The sequence below is a fragment of the Bos indicus x Bos taurus genome, chromosome 1 (assembly GCF_003369695.1).
Source record: "Bos indicus x Bos taurus breed Angus x Brahman F1 hybrid chromosome 1, Bos_hybrid_MaternalHap_v2.0, whole genome shotgun sequence".
In the NCBI taxonomy this organism is placed as follows: Eukaryota; Metazoa; Chordata; class Mammalia; order Artiodactyla; family Bovidae; genus Bos; species Bos indicus x Bos taurus.
Window position 1 is genome coordinate 88,146,698 of NC_040076.1, and position 6,000 is coordinate 88,152,697.

A 6,000-nucleotide genomic window follows, 5' to 3' on the forward strand; every position below is an offset into this window, starting at 1 on the left:
AACTCAACATACAATATGTGGAGGAATTCTTTGGTATACTATAGAGAAAAATCAGGGGACTAGGAATCAGAACTGTGCAAGGGGTGTGATTTGAAACAAGGTTTTCAGGGAAGTCTTCTCTGACAAAGTGGCATTTGGCTGAGACCAGAAGAAAGTGAGAAACTTAATCAATAGCTATGGAGGGAAGAATTTTGCAAGCACAGAAACGTTAAAGGCTCTGGGGTTTGAGTGTGTGGCATGTTTGAGGAATAGCCGGGAGGTCAGTATGGCTGAAATGAAGTACAGTCATAGCAGAAGGGGCCAGAGAGGAACCCAGCTGCTGATCATGCATGGCCTGTATGCCATTGGAAGGATTTGGGTTTTATCTGTAAAATAAGATGGGAAGATATTGGAGACTTCTGAGCAAAAGATATTATGATATAACCAATTTTAAAATGTCCACTGATGTTGGGTACAGAATAGAATAGGTACATGGGAGCACAGGGAGGACGAAGCAAAACATCAGTGGTGAAAACATTGTAGTAAACTAAGAGTTGGTGATAACTTGCCCAGAGTGGTTATAGTGGGAATATTGAAGTAGTTGAATTCTAGGTACAGTTTAAAGGTGGAGGCAATGGGATTATTTGTGGTGTGTCAAGGGAAGAGAAGATTCAAATAGGACTCAAGTAAGTAGAAGAATAGAGTTTCTACTTACATACATGGGGGAAATATGGGAGGAAACATTCAGAAATTTGACTTTCAGCATGTTAAGTATAAGGTGCTTATAAGGCATTTAAGTTTTGTAAGAAATTGAATATGTAAGTTTGGAAGTTAGGGGAAAAGTCTAGGTTAGGAATTAGAATTTGTGAGATGTTTATAGTTTCTAAGGACCTGAGACTCATTTAGGAGTAAGTATATAGACAAGAGACAGGGAAGCCTGGCGCACTGCAGTCTGTGGCACTGCACGGTGTCGGACACAACTTAGCAACTGAACAACAGTAGAGATAAAAAAGGGATTTATAACTGAGTCACGAATCAGTCCAACATTTCAACATTTAGGAGATAATGAGGAACCAGTAAATGATGGATATTAAAAAAATTACTCTGTCTATAGAATTAAACACACACACACACACATTCTCCTTTTCTAAGAAATCTAAGTTGAGGTAGGAATCAGTCTCTGAGAAAAGGTGATGCTGAATTTTTCATGATGTTACAAGAAACCCAAGGAGGAAGGTGTCTAATAGGAAATAGAATTTCTCCTCAGTCTTGCTTGGATCAAAAAATTACTTTGGAATTTAGGGGGAAGACATAGTGTGTGATATAATGTATGATAATGAGAAAAGATGTCAGTATGGTTGGGAAAAAAACATGGATAAATTTTGATGGTAATCTTTGACAATTAATATAATATTTTCTTTTTGAAAAAATATTAAGAACTCTAAAAATCTTCACAACAAATAAATAAAAAGAATAAAATACATCAATAATACCACACTGAGATAACTACTGCCAACATTTTGGTGCAGCTTTTTTCTAGTTTTTTATCACACACACATATATATCAAAATCAGGATTATATGTACATTATTGTGGTCTTCTGTTTAATTTTATATAATAGCAGGAATATTTTTAGATTTAATTTTCATATTTTGGTACAAGGAGAGAGATGATCAAAGAGAAGATTGTGCTAGTTTGAGAAACGTCTGGTCTGATATCTACTGATAAAGTAGAATGATGACTGGGTGTGTATATGAGAGGAACAGAGAAGAAAGATGATGAGACTGGCCTTAGTAACTTGTGTCTTGGTGACTGATACAAGGGCTGGGTTACCCGTGGGGACTGAGAAAAAAAAGTCTGACCAAAGCTTTGCTTATTTTTTCATGTCAGGGTAGATTTCACACTTGCTTTCTGTGTAACTGGAGCATTGTTGCTTTTTCATTACTAGATGTAGCAGAAACTAAAAGGAAAGGATATTTGGAAATGTTTTGGTTGATATCTATTTATATAAACAGGTAATGAAATTAACTTGTGACACAAAATAGGTTATTTTGACTAAATTACTTGGTTTGGCTTTCCCTACCAGAGAAAGAAAAAAAATCATCATATTTCCCCTGTAATTTTCATGGTGTAGGGATTTCAGTATAAACAAATACACCACCAAAATATTATATAGAGCCTTTCCCCACAAATCTGTAAAAATTATGAAAAGTGATTTTAGTTGATCAGTAAAATGTTATGGGTATGACCACTGCAAAATAATTTCTTCTGTTAACAACTTTGATGTCTTAGATTGCCTCTAAAATAACTGCCTAATTAGATTAGATTCAGAAGATATTGGTAAAACCAGAACTAATGAAAACAATAGAAACAATATTCAGTTGTAATCTGACAGTAGTGACTAAATGTGTGTGTTTCTGTCTATGTATTATGAGCTCTCTTTTTCTGTATATGAGCTCTTGATTGGTGAACACAATTGGCTAGAGAATGAGACTTTACAAGGTCAAGGTCACACATTCCACTAGCCCCAGAGAAGCAGAAAACAATGTCATACCCCTCAATTGCACTAGATATTCTGACGATTGTTTTTTGGACATGTGCTCTTGGTCACATAAAGACTAGCCAAGGGAGTTTGGTTCAGTAACAATCATCACACTATTAGGATAAAGGAACACACAACTTTAAGCATAGATGCCACACACTACAGGGCAATGATTTCAACTTTGTGTTTGTGAATACACAGAAGTCACAAATTTGCAAACTCAACTGCATCATAGAAGAGAAAAAGCCCCACTTAGCCTTGATTCTAGTATTTAGCTGAAAACATAATTGTCTGTCACTTTTATTTCTACTTAATACTACATTACTATAGAAGTTTGAGATATACTGAAAAATAGTACATTCTTTTATGAATATACAATTATTCTATGTATCTTCACCATTCATTATAACCAAAACAATGCATCAGAATATAGTTTTTCAAAACCTAAAGTAACATCTTTACATCTTGGAGTTTGTGAAGTCTAATAGAGAAATAACACAATAGCACGGAGCAATTCAGTCACTACGTTTCTGCCACTTCACATTGAGGGTCACATGCAATGACAAATACTGAAACTTGCACCATACATCAACTTGGAGAAACACTGGCTTTTGATCATTGCATTTTTTGCTTAAAAAAAAAAAAAGCTTATGATTTCCTGACATTTCCTTTGCTGATTGAGCTATACTGATCCCATAATAAAGTACAAAGCAGTGTAAGTTCCCCCTGCAAATCCACTCATTATCCACTGGACTTTGGAACCCAACTGCCCCTCTCATCTCACAAGGAGGACTGTGCTTTTATGCTGTTCTTTAAAAAAAAAAAAGGAAAAAAAAAACTGAACCAAGTCCATAACCTCTAACAAATCACCATTTCCATCTGCAGCCCTGGCAGTTGTTTAAAAGCAAGAGCAGGAACAGAGAGAAAGCCCCTTCTTTAGTGCAAAACTCTTGATCTGCTTTAACCAAACCATTTGTACAGTGTGGATCAGCCTTTCAATATGCAAAATGGATGAAGGTACCCAATTTTCTTTTATAATAGATAAAATTCAAAGTAATTTTATCAGGGAAATCCACCGTAATCTTCTAATTTCCCTTTAAAAAAATTAGTCTCTGGCTATCAAAACACACTGATCATAGGAATAAAATATTTATCTAACAGGTTTCAAGTCTTAAGGACAGCTTCCTCTTTTTTTTTCTCGGACCTTTATGCCTCCCACCCACCAAAGTCCTCGCTCAACCCTACCAACAGCCCAGCTGGCACCACAGATAAGAAGCAAACTGTTTTCTCCGTGACCTCTAAGCATTCTACTCCATGGGAAAAGCAACGTGGAATGCACACTCAGCAGGCTAAGAGTCTGGAGCCAGTTTGTCCTCGAGGCATTGCTGCCATAAAACATAATAGTATCCACTGTGTTTTGCTTTAAGCAGATCGGTCTCCCACTCCCTCTCTCCCCTTCCTGCTTCTCACTCTGCACCTGCCTGCAATTCACGACCCACACAGCACAGAGCAAACAAAAAAGCACGAAACAGCAACAGATTCCTTTGTTTTACAAGCAAATCCTACCTCCGGTAGTTGTCACATCTTCCTCAAAAGCCACGCTTAATTTTTAATGACAGCGATCCAGTGCAGTCCTCCAAATAGCCACCGGTAATCATCATTACCTCTTGTGCCTAAAGCCTTCCTGGACCATTAATGTCACAACCCTTGCTAACTCATAGCTTTAATACTCCCTGCTCAAAATGTCTGAAAGAGTTTGGAAGGACAATAGGAGTGACAGGCACGCTAGACAGCCATGCTTGAAATTAGTTATCTGAAGCTCCGTTAAAGCTGCTTCTTACTGTTTTTAAAGCGTGCAGGAGGTAGGATTTATTAGCCTATGATGGGCACGCTGTTTCTGTTTTTATTAAATACTGTAATAGGCTGTCTGTTAGCAATGCTGTGATAGGTCCAACATCAGTTCCCCACTGCTTTCAAATTCTCATATTAAAAAGAGAGAGAGAGGGCTCAGACTTCCTTACCGAGACTGAGATCGACACCACCCTGCCTACTGGATCACATTGCCAAATTCTTTTTAACTACAGGAGAGAGAATTCCTTTTGCAAATTGGTGTTTTTACATGGCAAGTGAAGTTGAGAATAAGCATTCTAGGATTCCCCAAACAATTCTCACTCCCAGCAAGGGAATCCTTCCCTTCTCAGTTACAAAAATAAGAATTCTCTGGAGTTAGGTAAAAGAATCAGTCCCCATAGGAAACGTTCTCCTCATTACCGAGGAGGTAGGATTCAGGGCATACATTTACATAAAATTTCAAATTAGTTATCAAAGGGATTGAAAGTATCGATGAGCACATTATTTCATACTAATTTACAAAGCTCTAAGTCCCAGTTTGAAGCAGTCATGTGCCCGGCTCTACTGTCCAAATGGAAAGAATGAATGATGGGTGCAAGGGATGGGGAAGTGTACACTACCTTGATCCACTTTGGACCGTTGTAATCATGGAAGGTGGAAGAGGGATTTCTTACCATTGGTCAGAGAAGACGGTAATTACTTGCTAGAAGTGCTACTCTGAAAAGTTCTGGGTACTTCTCCAAGTAGGGAGGCAGAAGAAAGTTCTTGGTGGCTCACAGTATCGCAGAGGATGTGATCTACTTCCACTACTCAGGCTTAGTCTTTTCCTTCTGCTCTTTCTCCCTTCCTGCTACCCCAGGAGCAGTAAGTTTTATACTGGTTACTATGGAAACCAAGTGGTCTGCTCCAGGGGAGGGGCTTAGAGAAAGCGGCAGATGGAATAAGAAGGGAACTCTACTATACTGGCCTATAGAAGTGAAAATGAGGTGGGATTAACAAACAAAAACTACTCCAAAACAAAATCTCAAAGGAGATGATTGCAGATCAACACTATTTAATTACTGGTATTTTTGTTATCTGGAAATATTGTTATGATTATAGCATCCATTATTTATTATATGCAAGAACTGAATATCTGAATTGCTCAGATATCTGATTTTTTTTTAAGACGTATTTTTCCCTTTCTCTCTGTTTTTTCCTTTCCTAAACTTCTGGTTGTTGGTTTTATTCTGCCCTAATTGTATGTGAATTTTAGCTGCTATTTGACTGGTTACAATTTCTTTTCAAGAATAAAGTGTGACTTAGTGAGAAAATCTCCTTGTATCACAAAATGTAAACACATTTCATTCTGATTAAGTATTCTTACAGTGATTTCCCCGGGGCAAAATCAGAAAATATTACAATTTAAAGTTCAAAAAATAATTCTGCTCCCATTATGTTGGTAGGACAAAAAGGCTTTTTCAAATTTTCAGTTCTTAAAGTAGAAAAAAAGTAATTTTTTTGTATTTTGTCCAAAACCTTTCACTAGCCTCATGATCATGCAAGAGAAACTGTTTCTTAGCCAAGTAATTAAATTTCACAGTTTTAAGGAGTCTGGGGAATACAGAATTATTGTCTTTAGTACCTCA

At 37.1% G+C, this 6,000-nt stretch overlaps 1 protein-coding gene across 4 annotated transcripts in view; it reads right to left on the reverse strand.

The window, feature by feature from the left end:
- Positions 1–5,202, reverse strand: part of KCNMB2 (potassium calcium-activated channel subfamily M regulatory beta subunit 2) — a 301,069-nt gene extending 295,867 nt beyond the window's left edge. For 2 of the 4 annotated variants that reach the window (XM_027540575.1, XM_027540539.1), the window contains exon 1: positions 5,047–5,202. The gene's annotated coding sequence lies outside the window, so the exon portion shown is untranslated. Of the gene's footprint in view, positions 1–4,087; positions 4,495–5,046 lie in introns of those variants that run through there. The other 2 variants (XM_027540566.1, XM_027540548.1) reach the window with 1 other exon arrangement.
- Positions 5,203–6,000: the final 798 nt, after the last annotated feature.